Source organism: Ambystoma mexicanum, chromosome 12 (genome assembly GCF_040938575.1).
Source record: "Ambystoma mexicanum isolate Mex_15411 chromosome 12, UKY_AmexF1_1, whole genome shotgun sequence".
NCBI lineage: Eukaryota > Metazoa > Chordata > Amphibia > Caudata > Ambystomatidae > Ambystoma > Ambystoma mexicanum.
Genome location: NC_090936.1, coordinates 1,025,706,752 through 1,025,724,534, shown reverse-complemented (window position 1 = coordinate 1,025,724,534; position 17,783 = coordinate 1,025,706,752).

Below are 17,783 nucleotides of genomic sequence, written 5' to 3'. Positions count from 1 at the left end.
CCCCAGTATGTGTCCCAGAATCTATTGTAACAGGCGAGAGTCCAGACACAAAGTCTGACAAGCGTGTGATATGCTTCCTCTTGGTCCATTCAGAGTTTCCAAAGGGTGGTCCCTTTTGGGGGAAGGCCCCTCCTGTTGCCAGCATGCAAATGTCCTTTGACCAAGCAGGAACACCTGTTCTGTGGCTTCCCCAGTACAGCAAATGCCTTTATTTATTATTATTATTATTATTATTATTATTATTATTATTATTATTATTATTATTATTGTTTTCTGAGCCAAAAGCAAGGCTGTTGGAATAAAACATTATATTAGATTTCAAACAATCCCCTGCCCCCTTACATTTCTAGGCAAGGACAGGGCCTTATTCAACATTACACTTTTAAAACAGACATTATTCCTGTTTGCAAAAAGCAACCATTTTAACACATGGTTAATTCTGCTCTGATGTCACTTTCAAATGTGGCCTTCTTACATCCATTTTCTGAATCTTTCCAAAGCCCCAGTCATGTTTCTAATACACAGGCATCTGTCCAAATGAAGATCCCTTGAAACTGAAAGATGCACAGAGATATAGAGCCTCATTACGACCAAGGAGGAATGTGTTTAACAGCGCCAGTAATGGAGCAGGTGCCATTAAACCCATTCCGCCCTATTACGAGGTTTCCTCGCAGGACCCGCTCTGGACGTCTGGTAAGACCAGATGTCCTTTCCGGGTCCCGCGAGGAGAAAAGCGAGCTAACAATAGGCCCATTATTAACGGGAACATTGTTAGCTCCCTCCCCATTCCCATTGAGCCCTATGGGGGCTCAAATGGGAATGGGGATGGGTAAATTGAATGATGAATTAACGGGTCCTCCAAGGTTGGAATGGCCCAGTAATTCCTTTTTCAAGGAACCCGGACCGGAGTTTGGAGGCAGCTATGCCGCAAATAGCGGCATGGCTATCTCCAAACTCGTAATGAGGCCCATAGTGTTTCTTTCGAAGAGTTTATCAGGGATACTTTGTAGCAAAAAGTCAAGCATTTTTTTGTATGGCTGGGAGTAAAGTTGTTTGTGATTTCACAGATTTTTCCTGTCACAGCCTGTCATTCAGTGAAAAATGCTTTCTTTTGTTGGGGCACAACCTGAATATGGCTGGGCATAGCTGGGTCTTACTGAATCAGGACTGTGTATTGTTGAACAGATGAAAAAGGGTATCATGGAGGCATCATTTTAAATGTAAATTATTTCCTTCTTCAATGGTAAATTCGGAGCCAGCAGCAAAGCAGTGCTGCTTTTCAATTCTCTTCTTTGGTGCGCATAAGGAACACTAGCAGCCTTTCTCGGTGTGTTCCCTGTTTCATCTTGCGCCATAGGTGCTTGGCAAAGACAGCGCAGCCATTATTTTGGTGACTGCAAAACGCAGTTTTAAGGCATGCAATAGTGCTCAACAGTGCCAGCGCAGTCATTTTTCTGGTAACTGCTGAAGTGCAGATTGGGGATTGTCAGGAATGGCACTCTGTCAAGAGTGGCACAGGGTACCCAGGTAGGTTTTGAGTGGCTGTGCTGAAGTAAGGTAGGAGATAAGCACACACAGCAGGAAGTTCAACAAGAAAGAAGAATAGGAAACTGTAGCTGTGAGCCAAAAGGGGCAAAAGATACAAAGGTACAAACAAACTGGATTCCCTCTTGGGGTGTATGCTGAAATGGGAAAGAGTGTTCCACGAACCTTAGGAAACTCCAGCCTTCTGCACAGATTGCTATAACAGAGGCCCACGCTGTATGCTCATGGCTGGGAACAACAGCAGTGGGTGTCTGTAACACTGAAAACGCGACAAGGGAAGGGGCAGAGGTTGCCTGCCGGAAACCAACAGGCAAGCTCTGTACAAAGGGATTACATAAGACACATGAGAAGACAAGAACAGATATATCCAGCGAAAAGGAAGTCAATGAGCAATCTAGCAGAAGGAAATGAAGGAAAGGCAGTTAGACTGAATTAGATAAACTAAGGTGGAGTACAGAGGACTCAAGGAAGAGAACAAGGGAGCAGCAGTCAGGAAAACAGAAGGGCTGCAAAGTAGGAAGCAGGTCTGCAGTCAAGAGTGGGACTAGGTGCAGGCAAACTGTAGTGGACTGCGGAGGACTGTAGTAGGCTGCAAGGCAGGGAGTCCAGAAGAACAGGACAGAGAGAGATTAGTAGGAGGCGACAGACAGAGAGCCCAAAAGAATAGGGCCGCGAGGTAGGGAGCCCAGAGGAGCAGGGCTGTAGACAGCTAAGTGTAAACCAGGCTGTACTGCAGAGGAGTGTAGCAAGCCGCAAGGCAGGGAGTCCAGAGGACACGGACTGTAGGCAGCGGAGGGAGCAGGCTGCAAGGAAGGAGCAAAGAGGACAAGGGCTGTAGGCAGCGAAGAGGTGCAGGCTGCAAGGTTGGGAGCCCAGAGGACAAGGGCTTGGAGACAGCAGAGGGTTGCAGGCTGTAGGGCAGGGAGCCCAGAGGACAAGGACTGTAGGCAGCCGGAGTGAGGCAGGCTGCAGGGCAGGAAGCGCAGAAGACAAGGGCTTGGAGACAGCAGAGGGTTGCAGGCTGTAGGGCAGGGAGCCCAGAGGACAAGCACTGTAGGCAGCCGGAGTGAGGCAGGCTGCAGGGCAGGAAGCCCAGAGGACAAGGACTGTAGGCAGCCGGAGTGAGGCAGGCTGCAAGGCAAGGAGCCCAGAAGGGCAGGGCAGCAAGGAGTGAGCCCAGAGGAGCAGGGCCGCTGGCTGTAGAGGGCTGCAGAGGACTGTAGTAGGCTGCAAGGCAGAAGCCCAGAGGCAAGGCAGGGAGCCCGGAAAGGGCACTGGATCAAAACAGGATAATGCAACGACAGGAACAGCATACAAAGTAGCGGGTCAAGGCAAACAGGAGCGGGGAGATCTCAAGATGCAAGACACTGTGCTCCTGCAGGCAGCTGCTTATATACAGCCCTGCCCTGTTCTGAGGCGGGCTAATTGACACCACCTGGGGCAGCACACCTGATGACAATCTGCCTCCTCCCTCTCTGGTTTGGAGCAGGTGGAAGCAGCACTGGCCGCTAGGGCTTCTGGGGATTGTGGTCCCAATAACGATGAATGAGAATAGCCAGGAATTGAGGACTGTAGCCAGGTGCATTATGGTAAATGTAGTTAATTGAATAAAATAAGAAAGAACCAAAGTTGAGCAAATGGGAATAAAAGACCAAGGAGTGAAAAGTAGTTGTTCAAGGAGTATTAGGAGGATAAATGAGTACCAAGTAGTCCATGATGGTTGCCAATGCGTGTGCCAGTGGCGCGGGCATGACAGTGATGGAGTGGAATTCTGCTGGGTGGGTAAATATACCCCACAAATTCCACCTGTGACTCTCATGAGACTTCTTGTTGAGGGAGAGTAGGGCAAAGTGAGGTTCATCAGATGTAGTCCTTCTTCCATCAGGGAGCGGTACGCCACAATCCTCCCGTTGTCTTTCGATGGAGTGTGGAGCGACACCCATAGATTTTCCTTCGGTCATTCTTGGGAATGTGGAGCGACACCCCCATATTTTCCTTCGGTCTGTCTTTTCCGGGTCCCCGGGGAAGTCCTCCTTGGTAATCAGGAGCAGAATCAGTACTAATCTAATCGATGAATAAAGACAGGTTACAGAAGGTTGACAGCAGTGGGACACACATACCTTAGGTCATTCCTGCACTCGGACAAGAACAACAAATAATGGTTCCATGTGTTAAAATCGCAGCAAAAACGGCCATGGACACAAAATGTTGCTTCAAAATGGCTGGGGTTTTGCCACCGCAATCCATGTAAAGGATGCGTGGACACCCCTGCAACCCCTCGACCCATTATACCATTTAAAGGGAGAGGGGGACACCCCCGCAAACCCCCACTCTCCTAAAATGGTTTAATGGGGTACAACTTTAACGGGTCAAACCACAGCATTTTTGTACAGGTAACATTTTTGCCACGATTTTATCACTGCATACCCAAATAATTTCTTACAAGACAAAGATAACTATTGGTATTATTTTTTACCAGGGCTTTTGGTAATATACTTTTGTACTGACAATGAAGAAAAATACTCCCCGTTAGATAAATATACATATAAACCTACCTGTTCCCTTCTGGTTCTTCTTTTTCTTGTTCTCATTCTCCAGGTAACTCCTCTATTTGACTTTCTCTTGGCTCCTCAATCAACTGCAAAGTGTGTCTGGGGTGACAACTCTTTAACTGATTAATATGGACCAATTTCCTTCTGCCAACTCTCCTTTAGGGACACGGATTCTGTAGGCTAGGCCTGGGATGATGACCTCCTTTCTATTTTCAAACTTCAACTGCCTACCGTAGCAATGGAACTGACTGGGATGCTTTCCTGAGGATTGCCAGGGACCTGGGGTTTACCATCCAGTTGGGACTGGGCTTGGCAATTATAGGATCCAAATTAATTTCGAGTTGGTTGAGGATATGACTGCCCATGTAAAAGGCAGAGGGAACACCTTGCACGACCCAACAATTATGCTCTATGCTTTTACCAGGGACAGACATTTTTAGCATACAACAGCTAAGCAGAAGATGTTTGGAACGGGGAATTACCAGACCCCATGCCGACTGATAAACTGACTTAACAGTGGGCAGGGTCTGGTCTTTTGGGAGTTTCCTGAATATTACTTCGCTGATGAAGCTTTCTTCGCTATTCAAGCCAACTTTGGCTAGAACAGACTCCCTCCCCTCATTCAACTGAATGGGGAGGAAGAGCTGTTTGCCCTTCTTCTGAATGCCAGCTATGCTTTGAGCTGCTTTCTCATCACTTTTGACTACAGAATTGGGATTTTCAGATTGTGAATCAATATAAAATTTCAAAGTATTTCCTTCCAGGGTGTAATGCCACTTCAAACTGGAAGGAAGGTTGATTTTCAGGAATGGAGAGGAGTACCCGTCACTAGTTTGTTCTCCTACAGCAATTACTGTAACGTCAGGTATTTGATTATTTTGAAGATGAAACTCAATTTGATCCGATTTTCTTTCAACCATGCGACATGTGCCATTTAAACTAACATGGTTGACACTCTGTTTTAATTTTATTGGCCTGCTAATCTGAGTCCAGAGGACCTTATTCACACAGTCTATTAAGGGAGAGAACCTGAGAAAAATGTCATTCCCTAATTAACAGGGGGTTCCTTCTGGAGTCATGCTTATGATTGGGTGCTTCATCTTTTGTCGCCCTATTTTAATTTCCAGATCCGCAGTCTCCTCAACAGGAATTGCATTCCTGTTGAAGTTCTGGAGTTGTCCAGGAAGAGGGGTGAGAGGGATCTGATGTCTCCCCCCACCTTCCTGAATTTAGCTGCTCAAAGGTCTTTTTAGAAAGAAGATTGGCTTGGGATCCGGTCTCCACCAGTGCTAAAAATGCACATTGCTGCTGCACTTGGACTGAGGCATAGACTCTTCCCGCTTTCTCCTCCAATGGGCAAATGTAATGGGCATTCTGAGCCAGCTGGGCGGTTAATTCCTTTATTTTGGACTCCGACACAGGGGTATTTTGGACCAAATTCTGTGTCGGGGTTTGGGAATCTGAAAGCAAAATTTGGCATTCTTATATTTGGGGAGTTTCAGGCTCCTCTTTCTCTCTGAGTTCTGTGCTGTCCCCATTTTCTCCGAGACAGTCACCAGAATTGGATTGTGATGTTTGGGAATCCCCTTTTTCCAATGACCCTGGGTTGCCCCCTGCACCCTTCTGGGAGGCAGTCACCAGAATTGGTTTGGGAATCCTTTTTTTCTGATTCTGGGCTGCCCCCCCCCCTCCTTCTTGGAGGCAGTCACCAGAATTGGTTTGTGATGTTTGGGAATCCCCTTTTTCCTCTGACCATGAGTTGCTCCCCCTTCTGGGAGACAGTCACCAGAATTGGTTTGGGAAGTTTTTGAATCCTCTTTTTCTGATTCTGGGCTGCCCACCCCTTCTTGGAGGCAGTCACCAGAATTGGTTTGTGATGTTTGGGAATCCCCTTTTTCCTCTGACCATGAGTTGCTCCCCCTTCTGGGAGACAGTCACCAGAATTGGTTTGGGAAGTTTTTGAATCCTCTTTTTCCGATTCTGGGCTGCCCACCCCTTCGTGGAGGCAGTCACCAGAATTGGATTGTGATGTTTGGGAATCCCCTTTTTCCTCTGACCCTGGGTTGGCCCCCGCACCCTTCTGGGAGGCAGTCACCAGAATTGGTTTGGGAATCCTTTTTTTCTGATTCTGGGCTGCCCCCCCCCCACTTCTTGGAGACAGTCACCAGAATTGGTTTGTGATGTTTGGGAATCCCCTTTTTCCTCTGACCATGAGTTGCTCCCCCTTCTGGGAGGCAGTCACCAGAATTGGTTTGGGAAGTTTTTGAATCCTCTTTTTCCGATTCTGGGCTGCCCACCCCTTCTTGGCGGCAGTCACTAGAATTGGTTTGTAAGGTTTGGAAATCCTCTTTTAATATTTTATTCTCTGGATGACCATTATAGGGTTCAGGGATGGACGATTCAGAATCAGAGCCCACACCCATCCAGTCTTCATTCAAATCTCTTGGGACCCATTTCTCTTTGGGAGGAATTCCCCCATCCCTGAAGGAGAAGATCTTCTTCCCAGAATCCTCTAAGGATTCTTCCCCTTCAAACTGGAGGATACTATCTTCCTCCACAAAATGGGCCTTTTTGATGTATTTATTTCTCCTACCCACCCTCTGTTCCCTGGGTTGCAGATTTTCAGGGGCGAGAGATTTTATTTCCGTTTCTGGGGTGTCCAGGGGCTTTTCACGGGTGAGGAAGGAAGCTTCCTCTAGGGCTTTACACCCCCCTTCCCCCGTGCCTCCTCCTCTGGAACCGGTGAATTATTGGGGTTCTCTCCTCGTCATTGTTCTGGGGTGCAAGACCCTTGTTTTGAGGCGTTCTGAGGTGCCATGTTCATCTGAGGGTTCTGCTGAGCCCTCAACATGTGACTCAGATCCTGTGTTAGGTTCTGGACTTGGCGCTCCAGTTGGGACACCAGTTACGGCTGGTACAGGGGTCTTTGTTCATACCTAGAGGGTTTACGGGAAGGGTAACTATCCCCTCTCCCAGAGTACTCTTGGTATTGGGGATTTTGGTCACCCTCTGCCCTTGGCCTCCGCTCTCCCAGATTGGGTGGTCTGGACTGAAAGAAAGGAGGGTTCTCCTGCAGGTTGGAGTTTTGTGGATACCGGGGAAAGAAACTTAACCCAGGATTTGGGGCATTACTGCCCTCCTGAGGGAAGTTAGGAGGGAAGTTTCCAGGGGCAATACTTACCTGGTTGGACCCCCCCTTGGGCTTGGGGAGTCCATACATACCCCAAGATAGGCCGGTTGCCCTTGTATCTGGTACTTATATAATCAGGAGGATTAGGGGTCCCATTGGTGGCATTACCTCCCTGACTGCTATCTGTTGCTGATTGGTTAGAAGGCCTCCTTTGCCTCTGATTTTGCTGGTTTTGGGTAGGTGCATTTTTAGGCCTCCCCATTTCTAGGTCCAAAATGTGGCAACCTCCACCACTTTAGCAGCAGCAGGGTTGTTGGTTGGTTTGGGGGTTTTTACCTGATGTTTTTTTTTCTGCAGGTTTTTGGACCTCTTAGATCCATGTAGCCTGCTCTATTACCCAGTCCAGTGTCCTTTTATCATGAAAATCCCTCACCAGCTGGGTCATCATGTATTTTGGTAGCACATGAAAGTAGGTAGTTATAAACTCTCTGCTATCCATGCACACCCTCCTGGTAGTTTGTGAAAAGGCACGTTTTAGCTCCTGCACAAATTCTCGTGGGGCCTGATCTTCTCCGCATTACAAATTGTAGGTCGCTTTGCAAGCCTCCTGGGGCTTTCTGTGGGCGGAAAAGTGTTTCAAGATGGGCGCCCTGTAGGTGGACCATCTTGAATGGTTTTGGTCTTCCAGTCCAGCAAAGAAGCTGAAGTACTCCGGAGAGAACATCAATTTGGCATAATCCATGCAGTTCTGGCTATCTTTAAGGTGAAAAGTATCGATCATTTGTTCATAGAGTTCCAATCCTACCAAACAGAATATTTTGCGTTTTTGTGGTACGGTGTTATGAAATTCCTAATGGCCTTGAACTTCCTAATGGGGACTTCCCCCAGTGCTCTCTTTTGTTTATTTGCGTTCTTTTTCCATATCACCTGATTCCACTCTCACTCCGACTCAGAGCCACTACTGTTTGAGGACCTTTGAGCTTGTGAGGGGCTCGCAGAATGGTGGGGCCTAGTTTCTGTTCTTCTGTGGCACACAGGAGAGTAGTCTTCTGACTACTCCCTGCTTACAGGGTTGGCGGTGGATCCCCACCACTGCCCTGATTAGGTGGAGGTCTTCAGAATGCTATTTTGGGGCCTGATTTCCTGCTGTTTTTGTGCAAATCAAACCAAATGGTCCCTTTGGAAATAGTGCCTTTGTAGAACTTATTCCCGGGCTTTCTCTTCATAGGAGGCTTCCTGCTCAGAGACATCAACCATGCGATTTTTGTATCTATACAGGGACGCCCATCCATCAATTTCTGAGGGGCGCTGCCCTGTCAGCTCCATCATGCTAGGCCTATTTAATTCTGATGGCTTCATGGTTTCTGGCTCATGTGAACCAGTAGACATGAAGTCAGCAGTGCACAAAGTATTACATGGGTTTGAGTCCCTTAGTACAGAGGGCACCACAGAGGGTGGCCCTGTCCCTCTCTACTTGTTCAGGGTTCCTCAAGTTTGGATTTAGCCTGGCATACTCTTTCTCCAACCTCCCTAGTTTCTCCTTCTCAGCCCCTACCTCTTGATAATAGGCAAAGGTCTGAGCTTTTTACTGTGCTATCAGGGCTTGAATGGCCCCTATGACCCGCTCTTGAGCTGCCACCTGCTTGTGGAGTCCCTTGTTCTCCTCATGTACACATCTAAAACACATTGGTTTTGCTTTTTACAGCATAAAACAGATTTCCAGCCACACAAAGTATCACTACCTTGAAGGTTAGCCTGCTGTGTTAAGCTGCCACGGGTGACATTTACCCAATCCCCGGCACGAGCCCCCAATTTGTTAAGGATTCTAATCGGGCGTCACACACCGGACCGGGACCCTTGCCCTGAGCCTAAGATGTAGCGCTCAATTAGAATGCTTTTTCTTTATTTCCTAGAATTCAGATTGAGCTGGCACCCAACCCATCTCACACCCCCTTTTACAAATATCCCAGATCACAATGGACAATGCACCAGGCCGGTTGGTGGGAATACAATATTTATTTATTTCAAATTCAAAGAAAATCACACACTTTCAATATTGGGCAGCAATCACCAATGGGGTGATAATTACAATGTAAACTGATGAAATACACTTAATTGACCTTCTACTTGAACATATCCAAAGCACATATGAAAAGGAGCAATTTTAATGTTCGGGTAGATAGCCCCCAAGTTAAAATTTCCCCCTGCAATGCTCCCTCAGACCCCAATTGATCGACTTTTGAGTTGATAGAAAGAAGCAGCAAGGAGTCAGGCATACTAGGTAGCAAACAGAAATGAAATTTGACCTTCCCTCATGAAATGGGATGCAAAATTGGGTTTGAAAACGTTTGCAACTGCATAAATGACACTCAGAATTGCTAAATAATTCATTCATATGTGCGGTTAACTAAATGGGGTAAATATGATTTCTAACAGTATCAGAAATGTAAGAACACTGGCAACTACAAGGCAAGGTATCAACAAAGGGCATACAGTTCAAAAATCAACTTAAAAGTAAGATATGATGCATCCAAAATCACACATTGGAAAGTTGCATTTTCTGCTTTTTACAGGTTTAAATATCAAAAGGTTTTTTTAAAAAACAGGTGAAATTGACAGAATCAGAATGTTGTGTTTAGGCTGAGTGGTAGATGCACATCACAGGGATAATATAGAAGTGAAATAGTGGATCTAGCTGAATAACTGGATGAGAATCTCAATGTGGAAGTAGACTCGGTTTTGGGAAAATAAAAGCAGTTAACAGAGAAAATCGGTTTGGAAAGAAAGGACACGTTTTACTTAAACTAGATTGTCAAGAAGATAGAACTGCCCATGAAACAGGGTAAGCGGCCGTCTTAACCCCCTTCACGCCGGGTGTCTCTTTATGTGGAAATTAATTAAATTATTCAAGTTATGACTAAGGACATGTGAATGACAGAAATGAGTGGAAGAATTGCTCTAACTTGGAACCGAGACAGTTGTTGCACTTTTGAAACGTACATAGGCAGGTTACATATTTCACACAGAGCATAGCAGTCCAACTCCCAAGTTTGTAGGACTTTGTTTCGTCCGTCTAATCATTTTTCATTTTCAGTGAGAAATATTTTACCTAAAATTCTATAACTTTATACATGTGTACATATTATCATAAGGCATGTTAGTATTGACTTTCAAAGCGGCACCATAAGCACTTTCCTCCGAGTATCCAATGTTCCTCCCTTTCTGTCCCCAACATGCTATCGACAGCCATAACATCTTGTTTTAAAGCCACAAAAATCACATTTAAACTGTTAAACTTTTACATTCCTGCATGGTCCGGTTGAACAAATAAAATTCTTAAAAGTTTATTTATAAAATAGTCTTTTCAGCCAGATGGGCTAGCTTTTGTCTCCCATATAAGGACATACATCCAAATGTTGCTCTGGAGTGCCCTTTGAGGCTCCTCAGTTTAATGTTGCAGGGAGGTGTTACTTGAAATTTCACACATATGTGTCCTATAATCTATTGTAACAGGCTAGAGCCCAGACACAAAGTCTGACGTGCTTGCAATATGCTTTGTCCATTCAGAGTTTCCAAGGGGTGGCCCCTATTGGGGGAAGGCCCCTCCTGTTGCCAGCATGCAAATGTCCTTTGACCAAGCAGGAAAACCTGCTTCCCCAGTACAGCAAATGCCTTTATTTATTATTTATTTTTTTCTGAGCTAAAAGCAAGGCTGTTGGAATAAAACATGATATTAGATTTCAAACAAAACACCTCTTACATTTCTAGGCAAGGACAGGGCCTTATTCAACATTACACTTTTAAAACAGACATTTTTCCTGTTTCCAAAAAGCAACCATTTTTACTCATGGTTAATTCTGCTGGGATGTCACTTTCAAATGCGGCCTTCTTTCATCCATTTTCTGTATCTTTCCAAAGCCCCAGTCATGTTTCTAATACATAGCATCTGTCCAAATAAAGATCCCTTGAAAATGACAGATGCATACAGATACACGGCCTCTCTTGAAGACTTTATCTGGGATACTTTGTAGCAAATGTCAAGCGTTTTTCCTTACACTGGGAGTAAAGTTGTTTGTGATGTCACAGATTTTTCCTTCCACAGCCTGTCATTTAGTGAAAAATGCGTTCTTTTGCTCGGGCACAACCTGAATGTCGCTGGGCATAACTGTGTTTTACTGGATCAGGACTGTGTAATGTTGAACAGATGAAAAAGTGCATCAGGGTGGCCTCATTTTAAATGTAAATTATTCCCATTTTCAATGGGAATTTCTGAGCTAGCAGCAAAGCAGCACTGCCTTTCAATTCTCTTATTTGGTGCGCATAAGGAAACACACTGGCAGCCTTTCTCAGTGTGTTCCCTGTTTCATCTTGTCCCATTGGTGCCTGGCAAAGACAGTGAAGCCATTATTTTGGTGACTCGAAAACGCAGTTTTAAGGCAAGGTGATAGTGCTCAACAGTGCCAGCGCAGCCATTTTGCTGATAACTTCTGAAGTGCAGATTGGTGATGGAGGGGAATTCTGCTGGGTGGGTAAATGTACCCTACAATAGAGATACCCGTCTCCTCTGCTGTAAAACCAATAGGTGTCTACCTGGATGCCACCCTATCCCTCGCCAAACAGATTAACGCGATCGCCTCCACATCGGCCTGCACAGCTAAACTTATCAATGCAGCTAGACATTTCCTCTCACCGGACAGTTGCCTGACCATCGCCCAAGCAATCATCGGAGCATGACTGGATTACTGTAATGTCCTAAATGCAGGAGCTACCCAACAAAACCTGAACATATTACAGGTAAGCCAGAACAATGCTCTCAGAGCAGCCTGGAACATACCGAAAAGTGACCATATCAAAGTTACTAGAAAGAAAACTCACTGGTTACCAATTCGAGAAAGGATCATATTCAAAACGTTGTCCATTACCCAAAAATGCCTTTCCAATACAGCCCCGCAATATTTGTGCCAGAAAATCACGAGTGCCAAGTCCTTCAGCAGACCAGTAACATCAATTTATGCACATCACCTGGCCCTACCTAGGGTACAAAGAACAAGAGGAGGGGGAGCCAGCTTCCCAACAGTGGAATTGAACCACTGGAATGCCCTTCCACCTCACCTAAGGGCTGAAGCGTTCTTCTGGCCCTTCCGAAAAGTGCTAAAAAACATTGCTATATATTGACAATTATGTATTCGGCTAAGTGACATATACAGCTTACTGTTTATGCCTGCCTGTTGCCACACAACCACCTTATGAGTAAACTCAATGTAATTGGATTGCAGCAGCACCCTGATGCCCATGGGCATAGGCACTTTACAAATTAAATAAATAAGCAAATGGAAAATGTCTTGATTCAAGTGGCAAAACAAAGGGCTCTTACAACAGTTCCAGGGGTTGAATTCTTCCAACCCCGTAGCTCAGTTCTTCTGACAACCCTTGTCTTAATCTCCAACTTTTGGGTTTTGCAGGTTTCACAATTTTATTTTATTTTTACTTTTATTCTATTGGTTAAATCACAGACCTAGCTCACGAACAGTGGAAGTGCTGTGCAGAGTTTGGGAAGCCAGAATTTGGGCTGGCATCTTCAAACAGTAGAACAGTTCTGTGAGGTCTGTGTTATGGTATGTGCATCCTTCAGAATTAGTCTTTGTTGTTGAAAGAGCCATGTTGTGAGAGATTTACAAAATTGGAGAATTGTGGGGGCATTCTGAGCCGACACTGGGATCGAGTTCCAGAGGATTGGTGCATGACAAGAGAAGGATTGTTTGTGGGTCTTCTCTTTGTGGACGAGATGTGATTCAAGCTGGTTGGTCGATTAGCTGCATGAGCAGCTTGTGCCACCAGATATGTGGAGCTTAGCCACCAGGTAAGCTGGTGTGCTGCTCGTGACTGCTTTGCAGAAGATATATGAAGTTTGAACAGTATCCTGGCTTGGAGGGGAAGCCAATGTAGTTTGTGTAAAAATTAGGTCAAATTTCCATGCTCCCGTAATAAGACATGCTCTGGTGTGCTGGACTGATTTCAGGGGAGCCAAGTGAGCCAAGTGAGAAGCTAGGAGTCCTGTCAGGAGACCATTTCCCCCATCAATGTGCACGACCACAAGGGCCTGCACTACGGTCCGGAAGTCCTACAGTGGGATGAAAGGTTTGATTTTTCAAAGGGTAGAGATTCTGAGCCAGGCTGCTTTGGGCCTTATTGGTTAAGTGGAAATACAGATTGCTGTCAATGGTAAAGACTAAGTATTTCAGTCTGAGAGTTGTGGATCAAATCCTTCAAGGCGTATATCATTGAGCCATTGTTGGACAAGTTGTTTTTTTAGTGGGCACACTGATGAGGACACATTCAGTCTTGGATGGGTTTAGTTTGAGGCAGGAAGTTAACATACATGAATGAATGATGGCTAGGTTTTCGTGGAGACAATGATGTCCCAACGTTATTCATTCTCATGTACAATTAGCATCTGCAAATTGGTGGATGGCTACATTGGGATCTTTGAGGAGAGTGCCCATATGCTCCATGTATAGGTTAAAAAGGATTGGTGAGAGGATGGAGCCCCCAGAGGCTCCGTGTGTAGGTTAAAAAGGATTGGTTAGAAGTTGGTGCCTTGGGTGACTCCACAGGAGACCTTGAGATGGTTAGAACACAACAAGTTCATCTGGACAGCCTGGTGTCTGCCTGAGAGGTAGGTGGTAAACCAATTCAGGAAAGTGCCATAGAATCCCATCTTCTCAATAATGAGGGTGACAAGGATACAGTGCTCGATGGTGTTGAATGCAGACGAGAAGTCAAGGAGGACAGGGAGGCATGAGTTGCCCTTATCCATGATTTAGAGATCATCATCACCATCTGGATGGTGGCTGTCTCAATGCTACACTTTGGGAAGAACTCTGACTGATAGTCATTTAGGAGGTGAAGTTGTTCGATTTTTTCCAGTAGTTGCCTCCCTTGTCTGTGGAGTGTGTAGTTTTGGGCTTTCTGCAGCCAGATTGCTCTGGACTTGTACAAGTTTAAAATGTTCCTCCAATCAGGCCAAGCAATGAAATGATAACATTTTTCCAACAACATATCGCTTCCTCTGGCATTGGTTAAAGGTTTAGGTGTACTTTCTGACGGAGAAGAACCTCCCATTTCTAGGGCTCTGGTACCTAGGGTACTTCTTTTCCAGACATCTCTAGGGTGAACTCTCAGACCTCTAATTTGATGACACAACCTCAAACACTTTTCTACTCAGCTATGATCTGCCCTGGACTGCCTTCTTAGGGAGGCCTTGTCTCTTCCCCACTTCTTTAGTCCAGTAGGAATATCTCTCCCACCCTCCTCCATTCTTCAACAGGGTTGCTCCTCAAGAAAAGTTGGTGCCCCCCCCAACCTTTTCCAATCTCCAACAACCCTTACTCCACAAGTCCAGCTCTCTCTTTCTGCTCTTCTCTCCCTGTTCCTTTCTATCCCCACTCTCCACCAAACTGCTTTCTCCAGCTGCATCTCAAATATGCCAAACCTCCAGACTGTGTAACGCTCACCTGGTATCCACGGGGATGTCACTCAGCCTGTTCTGACCTCTTACAACCTCGAACCCTTCCCTGGAGGCTAATCGACTGGAGACTGGGCCTGAAACACAGGATTCGTAGAGTTTTCCTTAGATGATGGCCGGCGTCCGGGGATGGCGGCGTGCTGCTGAGATGAGTAGCACTGAAGGTGAGTGAGAGCGCGATGCGCGATGCACCCCTTTCATATTTGCATTGAACTGAGTTATTTTTCTGTGTCTTTTAGGTGCTGCGACGTTTTCAGCGTGGATGCCGGTTATGAAGAACAAATGCGGTGGGTAAGCGCGGTATGCGGCGCCTCTAGATGTTTCCACGCTAACCTGGAGTGTCTTTTCCCTCTTGCAGATCGATGAGAAGTTCCGGATACAGTATTTAAAAATAAGCGAAGATTTTCAGAATGCTTACTAATGCCTTTTTTCTGTTCTTTTCCCTTTTCCTTAGGAAGCGGCGTGCCGGGATGGGAATGACACTGCCGAAGATGCCCGCAGAACAGAAGGAGCGATGAATGATGGGCAGAAGCGCCACAAGGTAAGGCTGTTCCTAACGGTGTTCTTGTTCTTGCAGGAGCTGAGCGCAGAAGAAAGATGCAGGCCTACTGGAGACCGATCCGAATACGGTGAGTCACGCTGCAGGTGCAGAAAATGCAAAGCATGTTTCTCAGCCTGGGTGTGGCTTAAATAGTCTCTGGGTATCCCAGGTCTCTCTGGGCTGAACCACACCCAAAAGACTAGACCGCACATGCAGTTCTGGGAACCGAAATATGTGGTGGCATCCATCTTGTCCCCATCAATGCACTACAAGTCCAATCCCCAATGTTATCCTATGGGAGTGAGTGAGTCTGGTGCCACAAGCACCAAGTCTGACTCCAAGTGGGTCTTTGGAGGGATGGAGAGGCCCTTGAGGGCCATGTAGGTGATCTTGGCCTGGCTCCTGCCTTACATCTTGGGGGGCTGGGGACATGAGGGGCAGGAATCATGACAGACTGACAAGGCTGTATTGGACAGCATGGTGCTGTACTTGCTTGTGAATGGGTCTTATGTGGCAGGTCTTGTGGTTTGCAAGGGGCTGTCCTAATTATTCATAAAGGCCTAGATATTAGAAGGCCTGTGAGCTGTTTTGGAGTCCCCTCATCCCTTTCACTGGAAGCCCTGTGTTAGTGTGTGTATGGGTGTGGATCACTTTATTTGGCTGGTATATCTGCAGCAAGAAATCCACTCAGTAAGCAGGGGAAGCAGGCTGCTGCATTCAATTCTCTTTCATGACTGGGAACATGTATGTTTGTAACTCCTGAGACATGGTGAGAAGGCTGTGTGTGTTTTTATTTGTATGTGCATTCTATGTGAATCAACCTTGAATTATTCCAGTACAAATTTGTAACTTGTGGTTCTCCTTTGTTTGTGCAAGTGTGAGTCATCCTGTAAGCTGAATCTGCTGGTACCCACTCTACAGAGGATATTGTGTTTTTGCTTTCATCAGAATTTACCAACGGCTTTAATGTTGTTACTTTCAAGGGAGAAGTGTCCCTGCCCATACTGGAGTTCATGGCTGGGCAGAGGAGCTTAGTTGGCTCTCTGGAAGCATTTAACTCAGGCAAAGGATTGTCTTGTGGGTTCCTGTTCAGACCCTGTTCCTGACTCTTGTTACTAGCAAGATTAGGGAGGGCCAGAAGAAGTGTGGTTGTCACTGTAGCTACCCACCTCAAAACCGTTCCCACCAGTAGGATCTTTCATGTGAGTGCAGAGTCAAAATTTGGTCGGATTGCGGATTCCCTGTATAGCTAATCTGTGCCCAGCATCCACTAGCTAGGGATGGCACAAGGCCCAGTTGGCTATCCCACTGTCAGACTTCTTCACAACAAACATGCACACACATTTGATGTAATTCATTGGTCCAAGTCAGATAAATGTTGAAAGATGCTTCTTCTCTTTGCCAAAAGTGCAAAGACATTCTCTTTATAGCTAGTTCAAAAACAGCCTCTCTTTAGCGACTCCTCTGATTTGAGAACGTATTTCGTTTTTACACTTAAAAAAACAGGTTTGAATAGTTTGGGGCAAACCTAGCTCCCATTGACTTACATCTCAATTGTTTATAAAAAATGTGGTTTATACTAAATAATAATTCTGCCTCGATGCCCATATCAAAAGAATGACAATAAATTCATCATGTACATTATTAGGATTTGTTAAGTAAGAGCTACTCATATGATGTTAATACCTTAAAAATGGTGTACGCTTGCGTACAAGCTGACAATGCCAGCAATGTAAATGAGTGTGCAAGTGGTAAAATCAATAACTTGCTCCAATTTTCAAATAAAGTCAGTTGTGTCTTCCACATGATGATCATCCTTTATGATACATTTCTTAAACATTGATCAATAATATTAGCAATTGTCTTGAGCGGTCAATTATACTGCTTCACCATTGGCCACCTAGCTGGAGTACATATGTTCTCACTGATTTTTGGCAGGCAATAAGGAACAGTTGTCTGTGGTCTGCCCTTTTTCAAAACCTTTGCTGACATTTCTCTGATGCAACCCAGTTGAAATCAAACCTGGAATATGATATCAATAGATTTTACTATCTCATCTATGGGTTTCCATAAAGTGGTTGATATCTGTCTAGATCAGAGATCACTTCTTTTGATAACAATGGAATGCTCATGCTTAACTCACTGCAGTGACAACTACACTTGTGGGGACAAGGAGGTGCATGTTACTGTGCCAGTAAGTTCAGAGTAGATACTTCTCATTGGACAACATTTCTGAACATATGTAGACCAGGATTTTACCCATTTCCACAAACGGTAACCAATATGTTCTACGAAAGTCTCTTCAAGTACATTTTGGAAGTACAATTTCACCTGTAGAGCTCTGAACAACCTAAACAATTACACTTGAATATCAAATCCCTTTGTGGAAGTCATTGGTACAAAAAAGGGACCCTTATAACTTTGACCTCTGGCTTTCATCAGAGGCTAGAAAAATGTTTATTAGCTAAAGACAGTTTGTCAGTGAATTTT